The sequence below is a fragment of the Miscanthus floridulus genome, chromosome 8 (assembly GCF_019320115.1).
Source record: "Miscanthus floridulus cultivar M001 chromosome 8, ASM1932011v1, whole genome shotgun sequence".
In the NCBI taxonomy this organism is placed as follows: domain Eukaryota; kingdom Viridiplantae; phylum Streptophyta; class Magnoliopsida; order Poales; family Poaceae; genus Miscanthus; species Miscanthus floridulus.
The window spans coordinates 20,543,949-20,561,997 of record NC_089587.1 but is presented as its reverse complement, the minus strand read 5'-3'; the positions used below and the strand labels follow the sequence as shown (position 1 = coordinate 20,561,997).

The 18,049-nt window shown below is 43.5% G+C and overlaps 1 long non-coding RNA gene and 1 pseudogene across 2 annotated transcripts; both read right to left on the bottom strand.

Moving 5' to 3' along the window:
* Nucleotides 1-744: 744 nt before the first annotated feature.
* LOC136475926 (uncharacterized) lies at nucleotides 745-4,539 on the bottom strand. Of its 2 annotated transcripts, XR_010763320.1 has the most exons (4): nucleotides 2,745-2,764; nucleotides 2,083-2,175; nucleotides 1,774-1,841; nucleotides 745-1,671 (listed from the first exon to the last, which is right to left on the bottom strand). It is a non-coding gene; the product is annotated as an uncharacterized lncRNA (long non-coding RNA). The 2 variants fall into 2 exon arrangements; XR_010763319.1 differs by having other exon boundaries at nucleotides 2,083-4,539.
* Nucleotides 4,540-5,103: 564 nt separating this feature from the next.
* LOC136475919 (F-box protein At4g22280-like) lies at nucleotides 5,104-6,548 on the bottom strand (annotated as a pseudogene).
* Nucleotides 6,549-18,049: the final 11,501 nt, after the last annotated feature.

Genomic DNA, 18,049 nt, shown 5'->3' with positions numbered 1-18,049 from the left:
AGTCAAATTTGGTCAAATGAAAAAACAACACTTTGACTCTAGTATTATGAACTCTAAATGACTTTAAATTGAAAAGTTTTGAATACCAAGTTTGTTAAACTCATCAAGATCTACAATTGTTGTTTTGGTCAACTTTCCATTTGAGATAGTTTGGACGGTTTAAATTTGTGATTTTTAAATTTCGACGCCTACAAACTAGTTTTCGGAACCCTAGATTGTCTCAAATTGAAAAGTTTTGAATACCAAGTTTGTTCAGCTCATCAAGATCTACGATCTTTATATAGGCCATTTTTTCATTTGAGAAAGTTTGAATAATATCCGTTTTAATAATATCCGAATATATCCGATACTTAACCGGATTATCCGATATCCGCCGGATATCGATGATATTACATTCGTATTTGATATCCGCCTAAGATATCCGTTTTATTATTCGTATCCGAAAAAAATTACGGATATCCGAGTAACTATCCAGATAAGTGTTCATATTTATTCGGTCGAACGGACGGTCGAATAAATATCCGTACCGTTTTCATCCATAGTCACAAGATCCTCGTTTCGTGGTCACAAGGTTTTTGTCGATTTTCATCCAGTTTTCTGAAAATTTCACAGGCCATGTCTTACACTTGTTTGAGCTCATATTTTCTGTGGTTACTTCTTTTGTGCTCCTAAGTAAAGGAAAAATATCAAAAAAATAAAATAAAAAAGTCAAAATTTTCCAAAAAACAACGACTGCCTAAAAAATAGAAAAAAAGAGAGGGGCAAAAGAGGAACAATATCTAGAGGAGCACATAGAGAGCGCCATTTGAGCTGTATTTGCGTGTGCTGATTTCTACCTTGTTCCTAATCATATTCTTGCTGTCCACATCACTTGATACATCTGGTACTTGTAACGTGAGTAGGCCAGCAACTAAGACAAGTACTTGGGATACTTATTCAGCTTTGCTATTCAGTTGCGAATTTTGTTATTCCTTGCTACTATATTGTGCCTGTCCAAGCTCCACTTTCTTCTAACCAAGTACAGGTTCGCCTTGCAACTGTTACACTCAAGCTACAACGGTATCACAGTCACCGACCGATTGCACCGTCTGTTGCTTTGGTAAGAATACTTGTAAGACCGTGGTAAGACGCTTAAGAGTTGAGTACCTTATTTTTCCTTATCCACAACCTAAGTAGTTGGTAGGGATAAAACTATTTGTGTTGTCTTTTTCTTTCTACTAACCATGTCAGGAAAAGCAGGAGACAGCGGCCAAGGAAACGAGGACGCACCTATGGATTTCAATGACTATGTTTCTAAGAATGAGCTCTGTGCCGTTCTTGATGACAAGTTCACTGAGATCCTTCAACAAATCACTAATTTGGACAAGAGGATTGAAGATGTTGAACAACGACATCCGGAACCACGTCCTGAAGATGATGATGATGATCTCTCTGAGGAGGACGATGGCGACGCGGAGGCTGAAGCTGAAGCTCAACGACGTGCTGAGGATGCACGTAACCGTAATTGGTTGAACTTTAACCGACGCGGTATGGGAGGTAACAACCAAGGTAATAATGATCTTTTCTCTAAAACCAAGTTTAAGATACCTCATTTTTCTGGTTCTGCTGATCCTGAAGCATATTTAGATTGGGAGATGGCTGTAGATCAAAAATTTAGCTCCCATCAAGTACCTGAAAAATATAGAGTTAGACTTGCTACTAGTGAGTTTACTAGTTTTGCTCTTTTCTGGTGGAATGATATTTGCAATAATGCTAATGCTAATGCTCAAATACCTCAAACCTGGACTATACTTAAACGACGAATGAAATCAAGATTTATTCCTCCATACTATCAGCGTGATCTGCGATTAAAACTGCAACGTTTAAATCAAGGTAGTAAAACTGTTGAGGAATATTATCAGGAGCTTTTAATTGGTCTAGCACGTAGTAACATACAAGAGGACGATATGGATAAGTGTTCTAGATTTTTTGGAGGTTTACGTCGTGAAATACAAGATGTTCTTGACTATAAAGAATGGACTAGATTTTCCCAATTATATCATTATGCTATTAAAGCTGAAAGAGAAGTACAGGGACGACAACCTCGGCGATCCACGACTCCATCCGCGACTCCATCCGTTCCTTCACGTCCAACCGAGGTGAGTAAATTTTCTAATGTGCAGACACCACCAGCGCCTGTAAAGAAGAATTCTCCTATCACACCTTCTTCCAGTGGATCTGCTACACCTTCCTCTAGCAGCTCTTCTAAAGTTGTGTGCCACCGCTGGAAGAGCATGTGACATATTGCTAAAGAATGCCCCAGCAAACGCGCATATATTGCTACTGATGATGGTGGGTATGCTAGTGCTAGTGACGAAGAGAATGAATTTGCACTTGCAACTGATCTTTATGCAGATAAATTTGCGGATAGTGCTGAAGATCCTGATGAGGTAATTGATAGTGTGGCATGCACTAAAGACTACAAATCAATCCTTGTTCAGCGTGTTTTGAGTACACAAGTTGAGCCAGTAGACAAGCTACAACGCCATAATTTGTTTTAAATATTCCTCATTGTCAATAATTTCCGTGTTCGTGCTATAATTGATGGAGGGAGCAGCAATAATTTAGTAAGTTCTGAGCTTGTCAAGACTCTTGGTTTATCTACACATGCTCTTCCACATTCATACCATGTTCAGTGGTTCAACAATAGTGGTAAGACCAAGGTAACACAATCTGCTCGTGTGCAATTTTCTATCGGGTCATACCTTGATTATGCTGATTTTGATGTCGTGCCTATGCAAGCTTGTTCACTTTTGTTAGGCCACCCTTGGCAATATGATAATAATATTGTACATCATGGTAGGCAAAATAGATATACTTTTATGTTTAAAGAAAAGACCATTGCTTTACTTCCTTTATCACCTGCTGAAATTGTGCAATATGAAAAGGAATTTGCTGAAAAGAAAAAGAAAGGCCATGATAAAGACTTTAGCAAACCAACAAATGAACCATCAAGTAACATGAAAGAAGTTTTATTTGCTCTTAAATCTGTTCTTGTTGATCATGATGAACCATGTTATGCTCTAACTTGTACATCACCGATATGTCCACTTGGTCCTACTCCTAGTGCTATGCCTCTTGTTGGTACTAACTTTTTACAGGAGAAGGAGGACGAATTCCCAACAGGGAAGCCACCATGGCAGCCGCCTTTGCGAAGGATGGGGTGCCAAGATGAATGTCTTCTTCCAGAACCATCGTTGCTGTCATCCAATGGAGGAGACGATCTACTTTAGTCGAGGACGACTTCAATTCAAGAAAGAGAGGATAATGAGGACATCACTACTTCATCGCATACAAGCCAAGTAGAGGAGGACGTCCAGCATGAGCGTCCAATTCATCTTTTTCGTGGTGGAAGCCGAGTCCAACTCAAGTTCGAGTCCGGTTCGGGCTCCAGGACCAGTCTGCCTTAAACTGGTCACTCAGGACGCATCCGGACTCCGTTTTCGATGATCCACAAATGGATGGAAAGCTAATTTGATAAGGAAGCCAATCCAAGTGGTTTCACGTCAAAAGCTCTTCGAAATCAACGGAAATCATCGAAACAAGTCAGCGTCCAGAATCTGCCAGGGTGCTGCGACACCAGTTTTTGGTCCGTTAGACCGTGTATCATGTTTGGGCCCATTAGAGGGCGCGTCCAGGGGGGGTGACGCCCAAGACTCTATAAATACCAGCCGTCGCTCTCCTTAGGGTTTGGGTTTTGTTTAGTTCTTGATTTCCTCGTGAAACAGACACCGTTTTGCTGCAACTGTCGCCGCCAAGGCCGCTTGCTGTGAACCAGGGCCCCAGTTCTTGATCTTGTTCGCCTGTGGCGATTAGTCCTTTCGAATAAAGACTTGAACCCCTTCTCGTTATCATAAGCCTCATATTTATTTGCAATTTCAGACTGCGTTCATCCCGTTCTTGCTTGTGTTCTCGATTCGCTTGCAGGAAAGCCTTCTCGGCGAGGTCAATCGCGTTCGCGTGGTTGATAACCAACGGAGCAGTGGTGTAACGGTTGCGGGGGTCCGAATCAATCTTGGTTCGAAGCCTAGATCGTGAACGTCGAGTCTCCACCAATCGACGCTATCATACCTTTCGAAAGATCGGGCCTAGTTTACATCAAGTACACTGGCCTTTATTTTTTGGGATATCTGCCAGACCTTCCTCTTTCAACCAATATTGGAGGTGGGTGAAATGGGTCCTCCCACAAGGGAAACAGGTTCACATGGTTGGTTTGGCTGCAGTTTGCTAGGCCATTTGGAGAACAAGAAACTTGTTTGATTTGTTCTATGCTGATATATTGGGCAAAGCTTCAGAAGCAAGAGATCGTGACTCGGATGGAATATTGGGCGGCAGCTCTGAAGTCGGTGGCTTTACAGTTTCACCAACAAGTCCAGCAGGAGGGAGATGAATCGCAGGCGATCATCAAGATTGGAATGATTTAGTAGTTTGCTGGAAAGGAAGACGCCGCTGGCCTGCGTGCCGTAGCAGCCCTCTCTGGCTTGTAATAGGTCGAACTGGGTTTACTGGTAGCTTATGTTCTGTGTCTGGACCTTGGTTTTCTTTCTAGGGTGGCGTAGGCGCCGGCGGTTTTGGTTTTGGCTGAGCCCTTTGTGCTCGGTCTGGAGGGCAATGTGAGGTTTTTGGGTCTTGAACATGTCAGATGGCATGAAACTCTGTAATTTCGTTACTATCCACAATGAATTTTGGTTCATCTGTGTTGGAAAAAAGGAAAAAAAATATATGCAACAATAACGTAGTGCTACAAAGTGGAGAATGAATAAGTGATAACGATGAAAATGCCAAATGAAAAATGGGTCAAGTTTACCGGGATACAGATTACAGAGCGTCTCGACGTTGGGAAAGCACTTGAGGAAGCTTGGCAGCATCTTCACTTCATCGTGAACTCCGAAATGCAGATGGAGCATCAACATCTGCATGCTTGGAACTGTGGTTTTGGGACTCGGCTTTGTTCCCGGCTGCAGTGAACAAAACAGATTCAAATACCATCATGTTAGGCACCAATCAGTAGATATTGTATGTCAACTATTGACACAAAGAAAGAAGGGAAATTAGGACCTTGATGACAGTGTTGCCAATCTCCAGCACGTATACACCAGGCTCCAAATAACCCAATGTGCTCAACTGCGGCGCGTGGCCAATCTTAACTCTGTAACGCTGGCTAGGGCACCTCCAGATAAAGCAGCGTTCAAGGGATTGGCAATCCACTATCGCCATTTCTTCAAGACAAGGGCTAAGCAGAACTGTGCGCAGCGTAGGCTATGGCTGGTAAGACAGGCGTGCAACTTTTCCACGCTTCCAACAATGGTGAGGACCTCAAGCACGGGGCTAGCGGCGAGCAGGAAGTTGAGGTCGCGGTCCTCCAGCGCGATGGCACCGAGGACTAGCTCCTGAAGCCTCGGGAAGGAGGCACCGCGCGGGAGGGTGGCGGTATCGACGAACCTCCAAGCGCCGAGGTACAGGCGGCGGAGGGAGGCGCAGGCCGGCGTAGGGCGAGGGGCGGTTAACGAAGGCGAGCTCCTCGATGCCCTTGGTGGCAAGGAACTGGAACCAGCGAGCGAGCACGGCGCGGTCCGCATCGACGGCTTTGATGAACTGGCAGGAGAGGCTGACGAAAGGGAACGGCCCGGGGTGCGCGCGGAGAGCGGCGGAGACGGCGCGGCGAACGGCGCGCGTGACGGCGCCGGGTCGCGGCCGGCCCTCCGCGCCCCCGTGGGGGAGGAAATCGGTGTCGGCGAGGACGAGCGGCGCCGAGAGCCAGAGTCCGCGCCAGCGCGTGGAGAGCACGGCGGTGCGGGCCCCGTCCTTGGCGGGGAGGCGGACGAGGATGCGGCGGAGGAGGTCGTCGGGGAGGCCGCTGATGCGATCGATTCCTCCGTCTTCCTCGGCGGCGGCGGCGCAGGAGAGAATGGGGGTGGCGGAGACAGGCGGTTTAGGGAGGTAGGCGTAGATGAACCCGAGCACGATGTTCTGGTAGAGGGACAGCGTGCCCGGATCCAGCCCGTGTCGCATCGCCGCCGGCGTTGTGTCGTCCGTGCTGCCAGAGCTGCCCGGCTGCGGCCAGTACCAGTGGGCGGGGATGGGAATCGCCATGCCGGCGCCGCCGCAAGGTGTTCGGGCGCACGGCCGCACGGGCGAGGGTTCGGCGGCCGCTGCCCGCTTCTGCACTGCTCTGCAGAGGAGGAGGATGTGATGGGCTAATGGCCCGATCCATTCATTGGCTGTGCCGGAGCTGAACAACAAGCAGGCTGGACCCGAAGCCCAAAAGTCCTTCCAGATGATTTCCTGCCGTGAAACTGGAAAGCCCATCCATATGGAGAGATCTCCGAGTCTGCAGTTCTACATGCTACCCGTCCACATTCAATTATTTTGCTGCATGAAATGTTATGATAATTTCGAGTTTGAAGACGACACGCAGTAGCACGCATGATGTTCTAAAGTTGTTGGGGACCCTTGTGTCTTTTGAAATATTTATTGGACATAAATAAAAGATCGATTTGAAAAATAAAAGGCCGTGTGAGAAGTCAAACTCGCCAAAAGTTGTGTGGCGAAGTTTGACAAACAACCTAAGAATACCTGCTACTAAAATTATGTTTGAATACTTAGTTTGTATCTGATTCTGATGTTTTCTCAGCTCACTTGATAGGAAATAATAGCAGTGGCTTTAATTTTATTTGAGTGAAAGTAAACATTTGATGAATGACTATTGTGTTCTTACTCCTTTTTTTATGAAGGTAAACCTAGTGTTTATATATAGAAAATATAACAGTAATCATAGAGTTTAAACGCAGACCACACACACTTGCTGGGTTGCCAGCTGACAAGGTCCAGTTCAAAAACTTGTGGTACTCTCAAACAACTGAGGAAAAGAACTACTCGAAGAAACAAAGCTAGAAGAGACACTCAGATTAAGCCTTTCCACTGCTACAACAGAAATCATTTTTAGAGGCGGGTAAACTGGGTTTTCAGGAGCGGTTTGCGCAACCGCTACAATGCCACCGATTGTAAAGTTGGGGCGCTTTAGCAACGGGCTTTTAATTGTCCTTAAAAATGCATTTCTAGGTGCGATTCTATCAGGATCTCCGCCTCTAAAAATGCATTTTTATGGACGGTTCCATTAGGAGAACTGCCTCTGAAAATATATTTTCAGGGGCGGTTGTAATAGGCAAACCGCCTCTAAAATTTCTTTTTCACAGGCGGTTCCAATACATAAACTAACTCTGAAAATGCATTACTTGGGGCTGCTGCTGCAATGCAACCGTCTATAAGGTCGAGATGGCAGACTAGAGGGGGATGAATAGTCCTTTCTAAAATTAAACGTGTCGGCTAACCAAAATACATGCGGAATTAAAGCTAACGGTCTAGCCAAGATTACACCCCTCTATCTAAGTTCACAAGCACCTTATAAAGATCATAATTATGCAACAAAGGTGCCGGGCTAGCTAGAGCTCACCTATCCAATTCTAGGAGCAAAGTCACACAAACCAATGCCACTAGTATTTTGCACACCGGAGAGCTCCTACACAATTCTAGTAAACAAAAGCACAAAGCTCCTAAGCTCACTAGCAATGCTCAATAATAAGGCAACCAATGCCAAATTAGAGAGCGCAAATATTTAGCTACATAAACTAAGCAATGTGACTAACAAGGTTACACAAACCAAATTAGCAACGCAAGGGAGCTATTTCTATGCTACATAAGCAAGAAGGTAACCAGTGAGCTACACAAGCTAACTAATTACAAGAGCAACTACACAAGCACAATGTATATGAAAATAATTACAAGCTTGTGTAACGAGGATGCAAACCAATGGGGATACAAGGATGACACGATGAATTTTATCCCGAGGTTCACGTGCTTGCCAACACGCTAGCCCCCGTTTAGACAAGCTCTGAGGTTGCCGTCGGTCCTCTTGCTAGTGGTGACCCGCAAGTCACACTCTTCCACGTGGAGTGCTTACCACAAGCTCTAGCACTTGACCCAACCAGACCACTTATCGCCCTTCGCGTCTCGCTCTACTAGAGTTGCTCTTTGCGGCTCCCGCGGGGCGAGCACAATGCCCCTCACAAAGCTCTTCTCTGGAGCACCGCACAACCTTCTTGCGGGCTTCGACGGAGACCACCACCAAGCTGTCTAGGAGGTGGCAACCTCCAAGAGTAACAAGCACCACCGACTTGCAAGACGATCACCTAGTGCCACTCGATGCAACCTCACAATGCAATCGCACTAGAATCGCTCACTCACTTGATCGGATGAACACTATCAAGCTCAAGTGAGTTAGAGGGCTCCCAAGCACACCTACACAAGCCACCAAGGCTCAAGGGTGCTCAGCTCTGCTCAGCTCACGACCAAAGGCTGACCAAAACTTCTATTTATAGCCCCACGGGCTAAATTCGCCGTTACCCCTTCACTAGGCATTTTTTGGGGCGACCGGATGCGCCGGTCGGATCAACCGGACGCACCCTACCGGCGTCCGGTCAACGGATGGCTGCCACATCATCCCTGGCTTCAAATGCTGAGCGTCCGATCTCAATGATTAAGTTGCGACTGGACACGCACCGCGAGGATGACCGGACGCTGCTACACCTGAGTCCGGTCATTTCCAGTAAGGTTCCAGAGAGGCATTTACGCGACCGGACGCGTCCACTCCTACACGACCGGACACAGACCAGCTAGAGTCCGGTCATTTCCAGAGAGCTCTCCGAGCCTCTATTTTGTGACCGGACGCGTCAGGTGAGTCACGATCGTACGCAGCACCTGAGTCCGGTCATTCTCCGACTACCACGCATCACTACTGTTCTTCGCGCCACCACGTCACCATACGTCAGCATGACTGGACACGGCCCCTACGCGTCAGGTCACTTTCAACGCCAGCGTCCGGTCTAAGATCGAAGCCTGTGCCTTCACTACAGATCATGATCAGACGTGCAGGTCCCCTCGGAGCCAGCGTTCGGTCACCTCCAGTGACCTCCTTTCGCCTCCGTTTCTTCATCGAGTTGATCCGTTTCAACTCCAACTTCTTTCTCCTTTACAAATATGCCAACACCACCAAGTGTACACCACCATGTGTATGTGTGTTGGCTTTTCACAAACATTTTTAAGGAGTTAGCCACTCAACTTGCCACGCCACTCGATCCTAGCGATGATGCAAAGTTAGATCACTCGAGTGGCACTAGATGACCGATATGCAAACAAGTTTGCCCCTCTTGATAGTCGGCCATCTATCCTAAACTCGGTCATCAACTTCTCTACACACCTATGAATAGTGAAATGAAATGCCCTAGGTTATACCTTTGTCTTGCGTATTTCATTCCATTTCCTCCAATGTCGATGCAACACATGCACCAACATGATCGACAATGATATGATTCACTCTATATCATCACGTGGCCATATTGGTTCATTGATCTTGACTTCACTTGCTCTTTACCGTTGCTTCGGTCCATCGGCGCCAAGTCATCACTCAGCTTGCCCTTCACACTTGCAATCGGTCCATCGAGCTAAGTCATGTCTTGATCTTCTCCATCTTGATCACATGACTCAACGTCATGTCTCATGTGCAATGAGCTCCTTCATCATCACATGTGTGAGCTTTGCAACATCTCCGAGCCATTTCCACCTCCATGGCATATGTTGCTCACACACATGTACATGTGGACTAATCACCTATGTATCTCACATAAACACAATTAGTCCACCTAGGGTCGTTACTCAATTACCAAAACCAAACAAGGATCTTTCAATCTCTCTCTTTTTGTAATTGATGACAACTCTACAAAGATATGGAAATTAAGCTCTTTTGGATTTATGTTGCTTGCCCAAGTAATTTTACCATGTGTAAATGATTTTGGACAAGTACCACAAACCCAAAATGGTAGTATTAGCTCCCCCTACATATGTGCTAGAGTGTTTGGTTTGAAGCTCGTACATATGGATAGATTGGAATTGTGGGAGAGTAATTACTACCAAATGATGCTAAGGTGTAAAGAATTAACCTTTGATGCGTGGTACCAATCAAAGTTGCACTTTTAACACCATGAGTAGCTAGACAACAAAAATACTAGAAACCCCGTGAGATCAATCATTATAAGCAAGGTTCTAGTACCACGTGTAAAAATACAAGTCTAGCTACCATCCTATGCGTGCTAATTATCAAATCATCATTCAAGTTCTACAACTAGCATACACCACACAAGCATGCATATCAAATTTAAAAAAAATTATGCAATGCAAACATGACTATGCACATATCAAATGCAATCAATCAAAGTTCATGAGCTTGCTCCCCCTACTTGTGTGCTTTTCTTGTCCAAGAATTTTGATCCATCTCTTTGCTTTAATGTTGCTCTCTCTTTGTGCATGTCCATGTCCAACCTCTACTTCTTTGTCTCAATCTCTCCCAAAGCTTTCATATCTTTGTATAATCTCTCCCCCTTTGTCATCAATTTCCATAAAAGGTGTGCTTCTCATTGATGCAAAGGTTTGCATTTGGGGTAGATGGTTGAGGCTTGAATCTTGCATTTTTTATGGACATCACTTGATCATTGGAATGACACCACTTGTAGCCCTTGAGATACCACACATAGGATCTTCGACCTTCATACCAATTTGTGGGACACCTCCCCCTATGTCATAGCATGGGTCATCCATTTGATAAACTTGAGCTCTTGTAGGTGAGGGATGCATTCTTCATTTGATGATCACTTAAAGTTGAGGATCACTTGTGGAACCATTGTCTTGCATGATTGATACCACATGTAGATGTGATACCACTTGAAAGAATTTTCTAGTATGGAACCACTTGTTGGATTTATCAATAAAAATCATTTCTTGAACCTTTGCTATCTTCATGAGTACCACTTATAGGATATCCCTTGTGAGTTGATCTAGACATCACTTGTGAATTCTTGATGAAATACTTGAGTCTAGATACCACTTGAAACAAACAGACTAGATATCCATTTACATTATTGTCTTGTGCTTGTACTCTTATCACTATCATGAGCTTCTATGGTTGACTTGAACTAAATTGATTTGCCTAAGCTTCCAAGTCTGGTTTGAACCCTCTCTAAGCTTCTTCACACTCATTTGGAGGTTATCTTATCGAGGTTGTACTTGTTACTTGTTGGCAATCCAAATTAAATCAAGTACTTGGGTTCACTAGCTCATGAACAAATTTATATACTAACCACTAGATCAACTAATCATTCAAGCAATAGTAGTAGGCTATGGATTTAAAATTTTCATTTGTTATACATGATCCTATGAAGTATGAACTATATGCACTAATCGCATACTAGTAAGGGATGAAATGATCATGCACATTACAATGATACATTTGCTATGTTGGAGTAGAGGATAGTCACATAGATTCCAATTCATTACTCCAATAGCAATGTGAAGTCCAATTTATAGCTTGGTGAAGACCAATCATCATAGATAGAGTCTATTCTTCACCCATATGAAATGAGAACCACTAATGATCAAGTGCACTATCATGATGTGGTTGGCTTACTTCTTCATTTCATCTTTGCTTGTATGAGAGCATCAATGTGAGAATACCACTTGAAATATTAGGACTAGCTCTCTTTTGGGTGTTGCTTGCTTTTCTTGATCAACCCTTTTGATTGCTTTAACTAAGCATCTCAAATGTCTCTCGGATCACTACTTCCATGTTACCCTTCCAAGTAACACACTTGGTTTACTTACACATAGGCGGCAAGCCCCTATACTAGGGAGAAGTGACCTCTCTCCAAGAATCATTCTTGACACTCACTTGAAATGAATTTGTTGATTAACCCAAGTGATGGACTTAATTTGATGAGTAACCTTGATTCCTTCTTTAAGTCCTTTTCTTTCTACTTGTTTAAGTCATTTTCTTTCTACCAAATGATTTCCAATAGTCACTAGAACTTAAACTTCATCTTCATCTTAAGTTTGATCTTGATCTTCCAATTTGAGTAACGAATATGTGCAAAGTACACTCCACAATCAAATGCCCTTGTACTCTTTGCTTGTCATGCTTCTAGATCATCTCAAAACCAAACTTAGGTGCCTCAATTACTTATAAAAATGTTTTAACTTGAGGACCTTTCAATCAAAGTGACTCCAAATAAATCTAATAATTGTCACTTTTCTGACAGATTCTGTACACTTCAAAGAAAAATGTATATCCCCTAAAGTACAAATCCAAATACCACGAAATTTGGTGGAGATGTGCTTCACTAAGTTATATAGTAGCTGTAAAAATTTAAGATTCATTTGACTTCTAGATTGCTACCAGATTTCAATTCTTCCACCACTATTACATGCTGAAAACTGCTACACTATAGCTGACAAGATCCACTCCAAAACCGAAGCATCTCTTATCCAATTTTTATGAAATTTGTACAGCATCTTATACCATAAGTCTAGAGAATGTACATCAATTTTTATGCCAATCCATAAGTTTTGATCACTCAAACATGGCTAAGATAATAGCTCACTTAGATTTTCAATATGGGACAGATTTCAATCACTTGGGCTATATTTCATCAAATGTGAATCAAACTTGAAATCAACTTGTTTGAATACTTTCACAAGACATAAATCTATTCAATCCACTTACTAAAAGTCATCTCATGAATTTAACCAATACAAATCAATCCAAACTTGACTACTAATCAATTTATCCATTCAAACATCTTATAGCAAGCAACATATGCATATATTTCCAATTCAATTAACTCATATGCACTCAAATAAAATGATCAACAAGAGATATACCTTGGTTAGCTCATGATTATCCAACTAGCAAGCTTCAACTCAAATATTTTTTCAAGCCATCAAATAATCTAATAAATCACCACAACTTGAATATGACACTTGTATGTTGATAGCATTTGTACTTCACTTAATTTTTCACTTGGCATTGGGTTTGGATGTGCACTAAGCTTCAATACTTGGCTCAACATATGATAATCAATGTGAAATCAATTGAATCAAGTCTCCAATGCTGATGGTACCTACAAACAATCATCCACTTTTTGATGGTACCCAAACAAGTTTGGGTCCTCTCAAGTTAGGAGCAACATACTTAGGCATAGACTTAGTATGAGTAGCGGGATGTTTTGCAATTGCAACCAATGAGGTACCATTGCCATCCTTTCTAAGCATATTATTATCAATAATTGAAATAGACTTAGAAATGTTACCTAGGGGACATGTATGTGCTATGTGTTCCTTTTCCGGTATGAGTAGCACTTTCTCTTTGATTGAGCCTTCTCTTCCTTGCTCATGTGGTGCTTCCCATTGCCTTGCCTCTCATGGATTGCTTGAGCCTTCTTCTTAAGCTTGGTAGGACACTTAGTGGCAAAGTGTCCCATATTTCCACACTTGAAGCACTTGATGTGAGCATAAATTTTCTTCTCATCTTGTGTCTTGCTCATCATCTTGGCATCTTGAGTTTACATTGGATGCCTTGCCTTTCCACCCCTTCTTGTTTTCTTCTTCTTCGTCATCAACTCACCACCATCTTCATGATAGATCTTGACTTGCTCTTGGGGTGTCTTCTCTTGCTCAACTTGTGGCTTTGATTGAGGCTCTTCTAGTTGCTTCACCAATTGCTTGGTTGGGCACATTGAGGTAAGATGACCCCAAGTGCGGCACTTGAAACACTTCACATGCTTGAGACTCTCTTCTTCTTTTATCTTCTTGATCTTCTCAATGTTAGGGCAACCATTTGCAAGGTGTCTCACTTCATGGCATTTGAAGCACATGAAATGAGAGAGCTTTCTTTGTTGTAGCTTCTTCATCTTTGTTTCTCTCTTTCTTTTGCCCTTTGTCATCTTCTTCTTGAAGCCAAGGCCATACTTATCACCATAGTTTCTTTGAGTCTTCAACATGTGCTCAAAGATGACTTTTGAGTTGTAGCACCTCTCTAACTTGTTGCTCAAATTCTTCACTTCACTTTTGAGCTCATTGTTCTCCTTCAAAAGGGTAGTCTCACAAGACATAGAAGTAGAACAAGCATCTATTTGTGAAGAACATGACATTTCTAATAAATCATCACAAGAGGTGGATACATGCTTCTTGCCTACATCACAAGGGTTAGCAACAATATGTGATTGATCAATTGACCCATGTGATGAGCTCCCACTAGTTTTAGTTTTTCCATTGGAAAGCTCCTTAGTGAGAAAAGCATGGTCTTGTACCAAGTTATCATGAGCAACACTAAGTTCCTCATGAGCTAATTTTAGCTCCTCATGTGAACAAGTAGTAACATAAAGTAGATGCTTTTATTGTTCATATGTGTTCTTTAGAAAAGAGTTTTCATTTTTCAATTTCTTGGTTTTAGCCATCTCTTTTTCTAAAGCTTTGATCATGCAACCATATCTATCTAGAAGCTCCTCATATGAATCAAGATCAATCACATTTGCATTAGATACCTTAGTGTCACCTTGTGACATGAAGCAATGTGATGTAGTTGGAGAGCTTGAAGAAACACCACCCTCATAGCCCAAGCATGATCCATCATTATCACCATCAAGTGCGCATGGAGTAGCATCATCATTGGCATCACTTGTGGCATCATCATCAATCTTGTCAAGTGATCTTGTGGTATGATCATCATCATCATCACTTGACCATGAGGTGGAGCAATCTTCCATAATTACCGAATTGTGGCTATGCTCAATATCCTCATGTGCCTCCTTCTTGGGCTCATCATCATCATAGAAGACCATCCCATACTTCTCATTGAGATAACTCCAAATCTCATGAGCGGTCTTCATGTCAATGATCTCACCAATGATGTTATCATGCAAAGATCTATACATGATGTTAGTAGCTTGGATATCGAGATCTAGGCATTTCTCTTGTGCTTGAGTTAGATTCTCTTCATCCAACACATGAGAAAAGCCTACATCTACCATCCACCACATTTGAGGGCAAATAAACTTGAAATTACATATCATTCAATTTTTCCACCGTGCAAAGTGTGTGCCATAAAAAATGTGTGGACAATCAACATCTAGCCCATAAGTCACCATCCTCTTGGGTCGGTGAAGACCACAAATGAGAGACCTAGCTCCGATACCACTTGTAAGGTCGAGATGGCGGACTAGAGGGGGGGTAAATAGTCCTTTCTAAAATTAAACGCATTGGCTAACCGAGATACACGCGGAATTAAAACTAACGGTCTAGCCAAGACTACACCCCTCTATCTAAGTTCACAAGCATATTATAAAGATCATAATTATGTAACAAAGGTGCTAGGCTAGCTAGAACTCACCTATCCAATTCTAGGAGCAAGGTCACACAAACCTATGCCACTAGTATTTTGCACACCAGGGAGCCCCTACATAATTCTAGTAAGCAAAAGCACAAAGCTCCTAAGCTCACTAGCAATGCTCAATAACAAGGCAACTAATGCCAAATTAGAGAGCGCAAATAGTTAGCTACACAAACTAAGCAATGTGACTAACAAGGTTACACAAGCTAAATTAGCCACGTAAGGGAGCTACTTCTATGCTACACAAGCAAGAAGGTAACTAGTGAGCTACACAAGCTAACTAATTACAAGAGCAACTACACAAGCATAATGTATATGAAAATAATTATAAGCTTGTGTAATGAGGATGCAAACCAATAGGAATACAAGGATGACATGATGAATTTTATCCTGAGGTTCATGTGCTTGCCAACACGCTAGTCCCTGTTTAGACAAGCTCCAAGGTTGCCGTCGGTCCTCTTGCTAGTGGTGAACCATAAGTCACACTCTTCCACATGGAGTGCTTACCACAAGCTCTAGTACTTGACCCGACCGGACCATTTGTTGCCCTTCGCATCTCGCTCTACTAGAGTTGCTCTTCATGGCTCCCACAGGGCGAGCACAATGCCTCTCACAAGGCTCTTCTCTAGAGCACCGCACAAGCTTCTTGCGGGCTTCGACGGAGACCACCATGAATCCATGTAGGAGGTGGCAACCTCCAAGAGTAACAAGCACCACCAGCTTGCAAGACGATCACTTAGTGCCACTCGATCAACCTCACGATGCAATCGCACTAGAATTGCTCACTCACTCGATCGGATGAACACTATCAAGCTCAAGTGAGTTAGAGGGCTCCCAAGAACACCTACACAAGCCACCAAGGGTCAAGGGTGCTTAGCTCACAGCCAAAGGCTGAACAACACTTCTATTTATAGCCCCATAGGCTAAAATAGCCGTTACCCCTTCACTGGGCATTTTTCGGGGCGACCGGACGCGCCGGTCGGATCGACCGGATGCACCCTGCCAGCGTCTGGTCAATGAATGGTTGTCATGTCATCCCTGGCTTCAAATGCCGAGCGCCCAATCTCAACGGTTAAGTTGCGACCGAACACGCACCGCGAGGATGACCAGATGCTGCTACACATGAGTCTGGTTATTTCTAGTAAGATTCTAGAGAAGCATTTACGTGACCAGACGTGTCTGCTCCTGCACGATCGGACGCAAACCAGCTAGAGTTTGGTCATTTCTAGAGAGCTCCCCGAGACTCTATTTTGCGACCGGACGCGTTAGGTGAGTCACGATCGGACGTAGCACTTGAGTTCGGTCGTTCTCTAACTGCCACGCATCACTGTTGTTCTTCACGCCACCACATCACCATACGTCAGCATGACCGGACACGGCCCCTGTGTGTCAGGTCACTTTCAACGCCAGCGTCCGACCGAAGACCGAAGCCTACGCCTTCACTACAGAGCATGACCAGATGCGTAGGTCCCCTCAGAGCCAGTGTCTGGTCACCTCCAGTGACCTCCTTTCACCTTCATTTCTTCGTCGAGTTGATCTGTTTCAACTCCAACTTCTTTCTCCTTTGCAAATATGCCAACACCACCAAGTGTACACCACCATGTGTATGTGTGTTAGCTTTTCACAAACATTTTTAAGGAGTTAGCCACTTAGCTTGCCATGTCACTCGATCCTAGCGATGATGCAAAGTTAGATCACTCGAGTGTCACTAGATGACCGATATGCAAACAAGTTTGCCCCTCTTGATAGTACGGCCATTGTCGGCGCAAAAACATATCGATGCCCCTAGCACATAGCAAGCCGGAAGGATCTGTTTGATGGAGCAAGGCTGGAGATCCGCTTGGCTTCAACACAGGGCTAGCCAATCCTATGAATTCCCAAAGGCGTGCCAGTCAATTTGACCTGCAATTGACAAGGAGAGAAAGTTTATCAGTAATTTAAGGTGGAACATGCTAGTTTTTACCCAGATAGTTCCAAGTGTGCCGCTTAGGGAGCAACTAGACGGGAAAATCGACTAAACAGCCGATACGCGAAAAAATCAGCTATTAAGGACTGTAAAGCTCGTGGGTTGCGATTGATTTTATGATGACAAGTGCAATGCACGTAGATATAAGTAAAATCATCAGCTAGGTGGATATTACCAGTGTAAAGCATTGAGCCGATGAATCTAACGTGAAAGGATATAACATGCAAGCAAATCGACTGTCCAGTACAAATAGATCTACAAACGCTCTGAGTCTAATCCATTACTATCAATAGTGAGGTTCGACTGGATTGATGGTAGCTATGATGATAATAACAAACTAAAACCAAAGAATCCATAAAACCGTCTATACATTGACAGGTTTTCTGTAAGACATGCTATATGCGTGAAAGCACAAGCAAAATTGGCTAAAATAGCTGATTCAGGTAGAAAAGGGACTACAGCATGTGAACAATCGACTATTTAACGTGCACAGATCTATGAACTCATCAGACCTAACCTATTATCTTTAACAGTGGGGTTCGACTGGATCGATGGCAGCAATGATAAAGACAACAAATCAACCCCTTAAAGTAAACAGATCTATTCACGTTTAATAGAATCATGGAGACACACTGTAGACGTTAAAGCGCAGGCGATCGGCTATTTAGCCGATGCAGGCATAGCAAACAGCTAGGGTCATGCCTGGTCGAAAGCAAATCTACCAACTAGTATCCTTCGATTTAAAGTACTAACAGTGGGGGTCGACCAGATCA